General features: G+C 40.6%; 1 protein-coding gene across 1 annotated transcript in view; it reads right to left on the bottom strand.

Annotated features, from left to right (window-relative positions):
* Positions 1 to 13,688, bottom strand: part of PRDM6 (PR/SET domain 6) — a 98,931-nt gene that overhangs the window by 32,113 nt on the left and 53,130 nt on the right. The window lies entirely within an intron of this gene.

Genomic DNA, 13,688 nt, shown 5'->3' with positions numbered 1-13,688 from the left:
CATAACTGCTCGAAGGCATTCGGGAGGCAGGGACCGTCTGCTTAACAAGCTGGGTGACACCTAGCAGAGGCTGGAGCGTTATGGAGCTGTATCACACTGATAAAGCAGACTCTGATTCAGATGAAATAAACGGACTCTCACCTCGCAGAAGATGTAGGGCTTCAGCTGTCAGGACCTGAAACTATTAGGAGAGGAGTCATGAAAAAAGAGAGACCCTCACAAAGGGAAAGAAAAAATAATAATAACTGTTTCCTATGGATTTTTAATGTCTTAACTAAGGTTGGTCTAATAATTATTGCCTTAGGCCACCTCAAGCAGATTTTCTTTCAAACACATTCAAGGAAATGAAATCTGCTTCAAACCAGGCAATAAGTGTGGGACAAAAAGTCTTCTGCGAAACAACTGGCCAGCCTAGGACATGCGGAGTCAGTGCTGACAGCAGAGACAATCGGCTCTCACTTCCAGAAACCAGGTCAGCCCTGGGTACCTTGAAGGCTGTGGTATCTAGAGGAGTGGGAGATCCGGGGTTATATATGTACAGCAATTCTCAAAGGTCATCCTCAGCCCTAGGGGCAGCCAGGAAGCAAGGGGTACAGTTCTCAGAAGGACCATGGCAAAACTGGACCTTTTCAAATAAAATCAGCAGTAAGATTCTGTTCCCCAGAGCATCCTGAGAAAATATTTTTTACCTTTGCTAATCAGACTTTCCACTTTTCCTTTCCAAATAGACACAGAGATAAGTCTCACAGAGAGCCTCACTGGTTACATTTTGGCCCTAAAATTCGTAGGGTCATTCATATTAATTTAGCTCAGTATTTCTATTCTGGAGGCCAAAGGGCTTAGTGATGACAGTTCTTTTTATCATCACCAGTCATTTAAAAATAGCTGATTTTTTTCTTTTTTTGGCTTTACTTGAACTCATTTGTCTTCACCCCCAATCTTTCCACTAACCCCCAGAAACAGAAGAGAGACACCAATCTAACCAATACAATTGTTGGAGAAGTTATAACTGGGTAGCAGGCCAGAGTGATTACAGCTGATAATCAATGTAGCCTGAGAAGAACGAAGAGATTCCTGGATTATATTATATTTAAGATTAATGATTTTAAATTCCTAGCTCAGGGGTGATGGCAGAGAATGGAAACATTTCATGCAGTGGATACATCTGCTCTTCGAGCAACCTAATGACAGATTTCATATTTAGGTTAGGTGACTACACTGTACTTATTTTGTTGTTGTTGTCTTTGTTTTCGTTTTAGGAAACTGGTTCAAAGGCTCAAAGTCTCAACCCTGAGTCTGCTGTTGACAACCCGTGCAACACTGAACACAGCCATCAGTTCTCTGAATGCCACTGTTTATCTATAATGGAGCCCAAAATGTTGATGATCCAGCCCCCTGCCCTGTCCTTCCCCCATGAACAAACCACCCATGACAGCTGCTAGTGAAAATAACGACACATTTGGAGAAGCGCAGTTCTCCTTTGTGCTTGTAGCTAATGTCCTCAACAGCAAGTAAAACTCTCTAACGTTTATATGTAGTTGTGGGTGTTGCCTTGAGCGTTAGCTCATTTGAACACCAGACACTAGCCAGTCAGTCTTGAAAATGAGTATAAAAAAGTGTTTCCTTTTTTATCCATTCATGTATATGTATAACTGATTCACTTTGTTATGAAGCAGAAACTGACACACCATTGTAAACAATTATACTCCAATAAAGATGTTAAAAAAAAAAAGTGTTTCCTCCCACACTGTTTCAACAATAGTCTCTTTAAACTAAGTATATTGTGATTACAGAAATCCTACAATTTTTGCCTACCTGGTGAAACTCCTCTCGCCTTGAGGAAAGTAGATGGCTATGTGTCAGGCTTTCCCCAAATATCACACAATGAGCGCACAGCACGAGGTTGAGCCTCCCTGGCTTCAGCCTGATACCGATATCACACGATTTCACATGAAACTGATGAAAATCCCATGTACCTAGTTGGATCGCACAAGTGTGCATCCAGCCAGAGTTGAGGAAGCTCATTCAACCTTGACACTGTTCTTTCCCTCAACCCCCCAGAGCCCAGCTATCATCAGATCCAGCTGAATCTGCCTCCTAAACATCTCTCCCTCTCCACCATCACCATCCTGCCGAAACCAGTTTCCTCTCTTGCCTGAAGGAAGACAAAAGTCCCTTAACTGATCTTCCTGCGCCTTCTTCAGGCCCTTCCAACCCAGTCTCTAAAGTACAGCCAGAGTGATCTTTCAAAACACGAATCTGATGATATGCTTTTCAACCCCCCCAAAATAAAAACTTCATAAATGTCATAAAATGTCAAGTCATAACAACATATATTCACAGCATGTGAAATTTCGTCATGGGGGCCCATCACGCTAATACGGGCAGCACCTCCAACCTACGTTATTTAGGGAGGTGGGTCGAAAACACGTGCCTTTGCAGTTGGCTCAAGACCATCCTGGAGCACTTCCTGGCTTCTGCTGTTAGGAGTTAACATGTAAACTGTGTTTCTTGAAAGTGAAACAATGGGCCAGAAGGCAGTGATGCCTATTTCTGTTCATTTTCCTAATAGAATAAAATTGGGAAAACCAAGATACCCACATGTGCACGCTAAAGAGGAACTAAAGACGACTTCTCAGAAAAGCTCTGGGTCCTAATTTGAGTATTATTATTACTCTCCATCATTAGCTCAAGTTTGCTTCCATCTAAGAGCTTAGTTAAAAAAAATTTTTTTTTAAAGAGGGTGATAAAATTCTGCGTGTATCTGAACTATACAAGGACACTGTCCCTGTATCCAGACAGGCTGACATTATTCCTTCTAGGAGAGAAGGAACCACGAGTGGGGAAATGTTTCAGGAGATTTCGGTCTAGAGCAGCTGCAACAATTTGGGAAGTTGTTCTTGGAAGCCGCATTAACATCTACATTTGTGTGACGCTAAAATGTACTTTTAAGCTAGATACCTAATAGGTCTAAAAAAATTAAGGAATCTAAGGAGATGTATTAATGCCAAGACCAAGAGTTATTTTGTTTTCATTACCTCTCAAAAGATTTAAAATAAGCAGAAAATATCAAAAACCATGCATAAAGTGTTTAGACAATCTCCTCAGGACTGATGAAAATGTCAAAAAGGTCAGAAATTGTATTCATTCAAATGGTGAGAATAAAGGTAAGAGTTAAATTTAGGAAAATGATTCCTTGAAAGAACCCTTGAATCAAGCATAGTTTTGCTGGAAACTGTGTACTTTATTCTGAAAGAATATGAATCACCAAAGTTTTAACATTTGCTCTGTTTTTTCTAAAGAAGCTGAACAAATGACCCTCTGGAGGTAGGGGAAACACATGTAAAGAAGCACACAGGACACTTGGTAGGAAAAGGGTTAAATTTTGTAATGGAAACCCCTCAAAGCTGTAGAAAGTATATTCATTTTACAAAGCTAGTCCTAGCATTGCTGAAAGGGAATATAAAATGGCACAGTCACACTGGAGAACATTTTGGCAACAAAATAAAGTCAACAATGCATATTTCCTGTGACTCAGCAATTTCACTTCTAGGAAATTATTCCAGTGAAACTCTGATACATGTGCCTAGGGAGATGAGTTCAAGGGCATTCACTGTAGCACAGCTTATAACAGTAAATAATTATAAATAAGAGAAATATCCATCATCAGAAGAATAGATTCATTGTGGTTCATTTATTCAACAAAAAAGTACAAAACACTTAAAATGAATGAACTAGATCTGTTTGTGTTAAGATCTAGTTGATATAAACATCAAAAACATAATGTTGATTGAGAAAATCAGGTTGCAGATTAAAGTATATGATATCATTTGTCAACATTTCAAAATATACAAAATAACACCCAATAGTATCTTTTATAAGAGTGTATACTGTAATATGCATATAGCAATATGCCTATCTATATGTATCTATACATATAGTACAACTCTGAACAGACACACAGGAAGGATTCATGGTAACTTCATCAGAGTCATGGCTTTGGAAAGAAGGGGATGGAAGGAAAACAAAGGGAACTCACATGTATCTGAAATGCTTCATTTTTCTTAAAAAAAAAAAAAGATTCTGAAGCAAATATGGCAAAGTGTTAACACTCACTTTTTTGTGGCTTGTATATGGCATTTATATATTATACTTTGGACTTTTCTGATTTTTTTTTAAATCAAAGAGAGAAAAATAAATGAAAAGAAAGCCTAGCCATTTATTTCTCTGTACTTCAATTTTTGCATGTGCTGTTAAAACAGAGAAGCCTACTATCTTACCCAAGGTTAAAAACTGTATCTGTGTTATCTTCCTGGGGAACTCTTGGTAATATGTATCACTACATTATCAGCCACTGATTTCCTTCCTGATTGTTTTGTTGCTATTTTAAAACCACTGGTTTTGGTCTGTACTTTTTCTTTTATCCTGTATCAGTGGGAGTAGAAAGATAAGTAAGGGGGAGAGCTCATTCTTACCTTTTTAAGGAAATTTTTATAGTTTTCAATCCAATATTTACTGAAATGCCACACATGTGGTTGAGATAATGATCACACAAATTGTCGCTCATTATAAACCATGCATAGATTAACTGAAAACCACCATGTGAAAGGTATTTCATGCAATCCTGAAGATCAGGAAACTGCATTCTCTCCTACGATCTTATTTTCCTAGAACAAGAATCTATTTTAAATAAGAACAACATGAGTAAAAACTGCACCAGTGTTGTGTCCTAAAAACACTGGTCATCAGTGGCTTGTCCACAACTTTGTCACTTATGAATGCTGCCAATTAACATTAACAATAATAATAATCATAGAAACAATGTAAGCCAGTGACTGACTTGGGCCCATTTTAACATAATAGCAAGAAAACCATCTTCTGAATGATAAGAATCTGTGTATATTGGTGGCTCTGAGCAATCTGTTTCTCTAAAGCAAGATTTGCAAACTGGTGGCCCTCCGGCTGAATTCACATAATTGACCAATTTTGTTTTCTCTCCGGTGTTTTAAAATTTTGGAAATTTTATCTAATTTCTAATTTTTCTTGAGAAAAAAAAATTAGAAGATGGGTCCCCAATCTCTGGCACTAATCCACGGAAACATCCAAGGCCCCTTCAAAGTGGCCTCTTTAGATTAGCCATGGGCTTTTCTCCTTCCCCATACTCCCTACTACTCCCTACCCTTAAGTGTTCCTTACTTCACTCATTTACTTAGCTGCTTGGCCTCATAAAGCATTTAAGTTGGTAATTCCAGCTGTAAAGGAATTATTGCTACCCCGTGAAAATCAGTCTGCTACTGCTGGGGGCACTTTCAAGAAAACCTGTTTGAACTGATAGCCTGGAAACACTGCAAACATTGATCACTTGGGTGCTGCCCAAAAGCCATCATCTGACCAAGATCCAAGTATCTGTGCTGTAGTTTTCCAGGGAGTGGGAGTGCAGAGAAGAGAGTTCATTTCTTTTTACCAGAAGAGGGTTTCAATAATCTTTTTAAGCAAGGGGTCCGTTTTAATTCAAAGAAGTCATAAATGTAATTACACTACAAAAACAGATAAAAGTTGCTGTGGTCTACTGTAAGAACAGATAAAAAGCAAGTCCACCAGGAAGCACCCCACCAGCTCAGTGAACCCCACCTTTGCTGTCTGCCACAGTCACTGGGACATCACCAAGGGCCCACAGTGAAGCGGGGACCCTGTTTGAAAAATCACAGGCAGAGCACTTCCTCCACTAGATAGGCTTCAGTCAACAACTCTGCTAGACAGCTGAGTACCTTGGCTAAGTTTAGAGGCCAGGGAAATGAGATTTGGAAGAAATCTCAGAGATGGGCTGTTCTAACCTGATCAGTTTGCAGTCAGCCCTTGGTTCTTGTGCAAGTTCCGCATCCGCGTATTCAACCAATAGCGGAGGGCGCACAGACACGAGGGCAGAGGGCCGAATGCACCATGCTGGCTTATACAGGGCAGTGGTCCCCAACCTTTCTGGCACCGGGACCAGTTTCTTAGAAGACAATTTTTCCACGGACCGGGGTAGGGGGTGGGAATGGTTTTGGGATGATTCAAGAGCATTACGTTTATTGTGCACTTTATTTCTATTATTATTACACTGTAATATATAATGAAATAATTATACAACTCACCATAACTACTCAGTCACATGCAGAATCAGTGGGAGCCCTGAGCTTGTTTTCACTTGCCACTCACTGATAAAGTTTTGATATGAGTCTGCAAGCAATTGATTTATAATGGTCTCTGTGCAGTCAAACCTCTCTGCTAATGATAATCTATATTTGCAGCCGCTCCCCAGCGCCCAGCCTCAGCTCCACCTCAGATCATCAGGCATTAGATTCTCATAAGGAGCACACAACCTAGATTCCTCACATATGCGCAGTTCACAGTAGGGTTTGCGCTCCTGTGAGAATCTAATGCCAACACTGATCTGACAGGAGGCGGAGCTCAGGCGGTAATGTGAGTGATGGGGAGCAGCTGTAAATACAGATGAAGCTTCGCTCGCTCACCCGCCACTCGCCTCCTGCTGTGAGGCCCAGTTCCTAACAGGCCACAGACCAGTGCCGGTCCGTGGCCCAGGGGTTGGGGACCCCTGATATAGGGGACTTGAGCATCCACAGAATGGGATATCCGTGGTGGGTCCTAGAACTGATCCCCTACAGATACCAAGGGACGACTATATACATAAGGAAAAGGGGTCTCCAAAAGTTAGTGACTTAGACAAACTGAGACTCTAGTCAATGGCAGAATGAGGCCTCCTCACACCTCATTTAATCCTACAGATATTCTAAAGAGAGCCACGGACCTTAAACAAAAGGAACTTGAATTATAACTTAAACATTAATCTGCTCCTCCCAGAACTGGGATCTCTGAATTTTGGCATGGAAAAAAGGAAAAAGAAAATGTCCAAAGGTTTTATTTGAAAGTATTAGCCAATTTTCAGAGAGTAGGGAGACATCTCAGGCTCCCTCTCCTACGATTCCACACCGCGGCATGTCCCCGTGCCTAGGCCCAAGCAGCAGCATTTGGTCATGTGCTGAAACACCAGTCTCCTTCAGTTTTCCCCCAAAATTTGAGGTGAGGGTGCATATTTTATGTCCAAACATCTACCACAAGGCCTAACACGTTGGCGGAACTCAAAACATGCTGAAGTGAACTGAATTGAATTCTCACAATAATTCTATAGCTTCTTAAAGATCTCAGATTTTATTCAAAGCTTGAGAAGAAATCGCCACTAAATGCAATTAAAACTTCATTCTAAGCACTAGCAACCAGGGTTTTTAAAAGAAAATATTACATCGTTTTTGAACCTAACTTCTTTCAATTCTATGAAATGCGAAGGTGGTTTTCATATGATGATTAAAATGTAATAAACAATTACCATAGAAAAGGGTCAAGAAGAGTTCTTGGGGAGTTTTCCAGTTTAAACCTAAGAGCCCAGCACTGTTTTAAGTCCCTTCACAGCACATGGAAGATCCAGGGAAGAACAGATACAAAGAGGGTTTCTCAGATCTCCTCCACCTATTCTCTACACACTACCTTTAGACGACCCCATCTTTCTGTAAAATTCAGAAAACAAGGGTTTCAATAATCAAGTGTATTAGTAATTTGAGAAACTGAATTGAAAACTATACTGTTTGGCAAGATGGATAAAAATGTTTTACTGTGAGATTCCTTTGTATCAGAAGATAGAGGTGCAATATTTTGTTATACAACTATTTACACAAAAGAATAATTCTTGACTGTTTGGACTGAAAAGTTAAAAAAAACACAATACCTTTGTTGCTCAATAAAAGATTTTACTTTTAATAGTATGGTTGTTAGAGGAGACTTTCTAAAGTATTACCAATGAAAACATGCAATAGGAGCCACCCCAGTCAGGAGGAACTGGAGAGGGTAGAGGGCAGAGGTTAAGAGCACGCGTGTGGGTGTCAGCTCCAATGTGTGTGAGTTACAATCACAGCTTCACCTCGGATGGCCAAGTGACTTTGGGCAGTTACTTAACCTCTTGAGGAAGCTGAAACCTTCTTGGAAAAAAAGGGTGTTAATGACAGTCCCAGTCAAAGGGCTGATATGAAAATCAAATGAGCTCGTATATGTAAAGGACTTAAATCAGCGCTGGGCACATGGTAAGAGTCCAGAAAGCATTAGCTATCCTTAGGCCATCACTATAATTAGATGGGAAACGTCAGCCTGGACTTCATCTACTAACCTGCTCGTGGACACTGACCACAAGATAATACATGTGGCATTTGCAAACTCATTATTGCTAAGATTACAAGACCGGAACATTACAAGCTCATTGAGGGCAGGAATGCATTTTAAATATTTTAAGATTTTAACCATCAGTACCTTACACAAAGCTTTGTACATCACAGGAAATCAACTTTTGTTCAAAGAGAGAGAAGGAAAAATTGGGAATAACATAAAGGGGGTGTAGGAATAAACCAGTCGTTCTAGTTTATGTTTTTGCCCCGCCAATGAGTCTATCCAAAAGTAAAACAAAATATAAAAAATGCTGGATGAATGTGAATACTATCTAGAAAACAGTAAGGAAGCATTTCATCAGTTCTACATTTTCCATTTCTTAAAGTTAACACAGTGTTACAAACATGTAATCCAAAAGACACAGACACCCACCACACCTTTAAGAGCATTCCTGGAGTATCTCTGTAACTAACAGGTTGTTACAAGCATTTTAATTAATTGTTGTTCCAGCCCTCTTACTGAACATCCCCTACCATGCAGGACTGCTTGACCCCTGAAGACACTGACATTTCTGGCCAGAGGAGGCTCCAACTCACAGTGCCTCATGTCTACATGAGCACTGAGCATGGTCAAGGTAGGTGAGCTATCTGTGCAGTCAAATGTACCTGGAGGAGGAGCAGGGGACATTTGTGGATGGCAGCCTTGAGCATCAGATCAACAGGGAGCACTGTCAGCCATGGCTTCCGGGCACTGCTTCCCAATCTAGAGAGGAAGACAGCAAGAACCACACCACTGTGGTCACCTAGAAGCTCTACTTGTAAACTTTCAACTCAAGCTAAGTCAAACCTTGAGAAGAGAGACCACAAAACAATACTTTAGAAATGAGTTAAGCAGGAATTCCCTGGCAGTCCAGTGGTTAGGACTCTGTGTTTTCACTGCCCAGGGTACGGGTCTGATCCCTGGTCAAGGAACTAAGATCCTGCAAGCTGTGTGGCTCCACCAAAAAAAATGAGTGAAGCATCTGCCTCCACCTTAACACAAAGAAAGAACAGCAGCTAATAACCAGGTCATACACATTTGAGCGGGATTTTAGTTTATAAAATACTTTCCCAAGCTTAATTGATCCTTACAACTGACCTAGAAGTTAGGCTGGAACATTTATTCCATTTTACAGATCAGAAACTTTGGGCTGAGAAAGGTGAAATGACTCGCCCACAGTCATATAGTGGGTCTGTGAGTATGACAAGGATAAAACCCTCCTGAATCATGGGCCACCATGTGACTGTTGTTTTTATCACATCCCATTTGTCTTATCAGGGAGAACTAGCCGAGCTTTTTCATTAAAAGCACCTGAAACTCTTCAAAGGAAGGAATGAGGGCCGTGAAAATGTCCATAATGATTAATAATGTCATTATCAAATTCCTATTTTCAGAGCAAAAGTCAATTTAGTGAGAATTACTTAACCTGTTAGTCAAATTTACACAAAGCAACCACGCAATGGACAAAGCCACCACTCCCCCACTCTGTAAAATCCACTCTCCTTCCACTGGCAATGTGTCATAATGACCAGGACCACCAAAAAAATGGCCAAAGCATAAGTCTGTGGATGAAGATGCATATTCTAAAATGAAAGTTTCTTCATTAAAGCAAATACTTGTTACTGTGGCCAGATTTATTTGTGTTCAGTTTTTCCACTTTTTTCTCAAATAATACTATACATGTTTTTTCATTTCAAAAATTTCTCCCTCTATTAGAATTAACTTATTTTGTTGTTATTTTTCATAAGAAAACTCTTCCCTCTCATTTTGGTTTGGAGTATTTTGGAATATCTGGAATGCCAAGGTTTTGAGTTGAGGTTTCAAAGGTCAAGAAATGAGTAATGGTTATATACACCGTTGCCATATTTTCAGTAATGCTGATATAAAGCTGTATACTGTACTTTGTCAATTCACATTCATCAAGTTCCAGAAATATTAGAAAATCATTAGAGGTTTATGTTGACTTTGCAGATAATACTAACACATAAGTCAAGACTGAAATATGGTAATCAGAAAAACAGTTGAAAAGTGTCAATAAACCGTAAAACACCGGTGGGGGTACCCGTGAAGCCTGCCTCAGAGAGCCAGGCGTGGGAAGAGATGAGGTGGGTGTCTTGGTCACACTGTGGGGTAGCAGCTGTTCGGCTGCAGGCTGGCAGAGGAGAGTGGGGGACTGAGGATTCCAGCATGGAGATCGGGAGCTCCCGAGAGCCTCTGAGCATTTGGTGAATCCCTTTATCTCCGAGGATGGCGGTCCATACAAAGCCTGCCATCCATCAATCCAGATTCTTCTTCAGACATCCTCTGTCTGTTGATCAGAGGGGAGACTTTGGGGATCAGGCTTGCATTATCAGGACTTTGTCTGTGATCCGAACAAGCCACTGAACCTTTAACTTTTCACTTGGCAGAAGCATATATGCTGGAAACGTCCTGACAGTTCATTCATTTTGCTCCATCCTGGAGCTCGCTGATGTCTGACTGGGGAGACCCACCCTCTTTGATGTTGTCCTCTTTTGAGAGTGCCCTGCTGTGAAAAAAGTTTTATCCATCCAAATTAAAGAGAAATATTTCTGGGTCCAGCTGTTAGCTGTGACACGTTTGCCATTTTTCAGGGCACTGGCTTGGTGCCATCCGCAGGCTCGGCTGCAAACCTATCTTTTCCCCTCTCCTCTGTCACAGCAGTAATACCCACAGTGCACAACTGTCTCCAGTATCCATACAACACCTACACTGAAAAGGAAAATACCGCTAATCCTATATTGCTAAGAACAGCCTTGGAAATATTTTCATGCAGCAATTTATCTTTCATTTCTTTCCTTTTTTTCTTTTTTTTTTGTATCAGCACAACAGTTTTCACAAACTGTAAAATCTTTGATGTAAGCCACCCATTTAAAGGCTGCTTTTACTCTTTTTTAAAAAAATCCAGTTTTAATTAAAGTAACCAGCAAGAAGTCCTGACCAAATGAAATGAATTTGAATCCTGTGAAAACTTGTTTCATATGTACTGGGTCCACGCTTAAAAATGGACATTTGCTCAGTGGAGAGAGCTCTGTGTAAATGAAGAAAAATTCTCATGAAAGCTTGAATAAACATTCAGTTCTAAGTAATCAAGAAAGCCTGTATCTTCTCATATTTGTTAAGTGCCACTGGGGCTTATAAAGACTGCTGCCATGAACTGTACGTATTGTAAGCAAAGGGCAGCTCACAGTATTACCACGTTTTTCTATATCTACTGAGATGAACGAGCGAAACACCACAGCTTCCAGCTACCCTCCCATTCTGGCCCTTCTTGATCTTCTCTCTCATTTTCACTTTTGCTGAGGTGGAAAGGGATCCGTGGAACCAGATCTCAGCACTGAGCATCAGAGAATCCTGCCTTATGACTAATCTCAGACTCTGACTAGTGAACACGCACAGCTACTCTCCATCCTTTCTCAAATCAGTGAGAGGTGGGTTTTGAAAAAAATAAACAACAACGTGCTCCTTGTGAGAAAGCATCAATTTTGGAAAATTAAACCACAGGGAAATTTCAATGAACATACTCCTACAGTTGGAAAAACAAAGCCTTAGTTTTCTACCAAATAGGAAAGGGGACCATTATTTTGTTAAAATAATCCTAGAAATATTACCAGTGTGAACTGCTGGGATTTGCACATTATCTATGATAGTGTACCAAATAGTTCTACACTTGAAAGCCACAAAAGAACACAGTAAAGTGAGTGCATTGTGGTAAGCACTTGAATTCTCCATATGGTTCATGCACTGTATCTTATGGGGTATTATTTAACCCTTACTGTAGTGGAAATTACTGGTTTATAAATTCCACGGGGTATGATACTATACAGACCTTTAGACCTTGATGAAAATGATAAGTGATTTTATACTTCAGCATGGTAGCTATGATTTCCAAGAAGCAGCCTGGACCAAAGCCTAGGTGCAAACTGCTATGTTAGTGATAATATTAAAAAACTTACAAGATACTAAGTGGGGAATGTTTGCAAAGAGAATGTCCCTAAAAAATCAGAGCGAGGCTACTTCCATGTATGTGTAGACACACACACACCATGCCCTAGAGGTCACCCTCCTTTTTTTAGTAAGAACTTTCTGAAGACACAGAACGTTTGTTCCAATGAAATCATGGTTTCCTATGGTTTTACTTCTTTTCAAAGTAGTCTACAGCTTTATTTCTTCACTGCAATGTGTCACTCTCTAAATTATTATGTTTTCTCAAGTCTACGACATTCTTTTCCTAACCACACCAATAAAGTGTGATTGTCAGACACGCTTTATTAAGGGGAAGGTGACCATCTGTCAAGCGTAGAAAACATATTTTCAGATCTTAAATAATTTAGGAGACATTCCTTACGTCAAGTTGGGACAGTACCAAGCGTGCCCTCAATTCCCAATTTACACCATCATGCCCTGGATCACAGGAGAATGGAAGGAACAAAATAAATCCTAGATTCAGGGTGCTCAAGAAAGTGAGAGTGTGGAGGCTAAAGCAGGCCTAAACCAGGTGGTCTCAAGGGAGAGCCCCCTGAGCTTGCTGTCCTCCCAAGATAACTGCTTACAGGCAAAACCGAGTGAAATTCTAAGTTTGTCCTGGAGCAAGAAACATGGGAGAGGGATGAAATTTGGCTTCTCAGGACCATTCTTCTTGAAGGAAGGTTTGCACAGTTGTGCAGAGGACTGAATGAACACATAGATCTCCTCCCCATCAAGATCCAGGAGATGAGGCAGCAAGGACAGAAGGTCATGGCATTAATGGTGAGCCTTGAATGGAGACTTCTGACTTCCCAGACAACATTCTTTCAACAAACATTTAGAAAGCAGCTACTACGTGCCAGCCACCGTGCTTAGTGCAGGGCATTAAAAACTTAAGACCCAGTCCCTACCCTCAAGCAATTAACAGTTCAATAGGAGAGATACACACTTAAACAAATCAGAAGACATTTATTCTGGCATGACGATCTGTAGATTTTCCCATCCAGTCTTTGAACATTTGTCTAGAATGGGTTTCCTAGGTGTAGGAAGGGTAATCCATTACAATTCTGTAAAAAGGACATCAGGACTTAAAGAGTTAAAGCTAGCTATTTAAACAAATTGTAGACTGTGAAGGCAGCATTAAACAAACATTTAATTAAAATCTGCCAGACTATAACCTCAATGAGGGCAAAGATAAAATGTCTTGTTTGCTATAGTTTCCCTAATGGTTAACAGAGAGCTCAGCATACTGTAGTGCTTGGTGTTCAATAAATGTCTGTTGGTTAGTTGGTTTAGTGGGTGGATGGGTGGATGAGTGGATGAGTGGATGGGTGGATGGGTGGATGGGTGGATGAGTGGATGGGTGGATGAGTGGATGGGTGGATGGGTGGATGGGAGGGTGGATGAGTGGATGGGTGGATGGGTGGATGGGAGGGTGGATGGGTGGATGGGTG

The sequence above is a fragment of the Monodon monoceros genome, unplaced genomic scaffold (assembly GCF_005190385.1).
Source record: "Monodon monoceros isolate NGI ecotype Baffin Bay Population unplaced genomic scaffold, NGI_Narwhal_1 Super_Scaffold_12, whole genome shotgun sequence".
In the NCBI taxonomy this organism is placed as follows: Eukaryota; Metazoa; Chordata; class Mammalia; order Artiodactyla; family Monodontidae; genus Monodon; species Monodon monoceros.
Note: the sequence above shows the minus strand (reverse complement) of the source record. Positions and strands in the feature narration are given on the sequence as shown.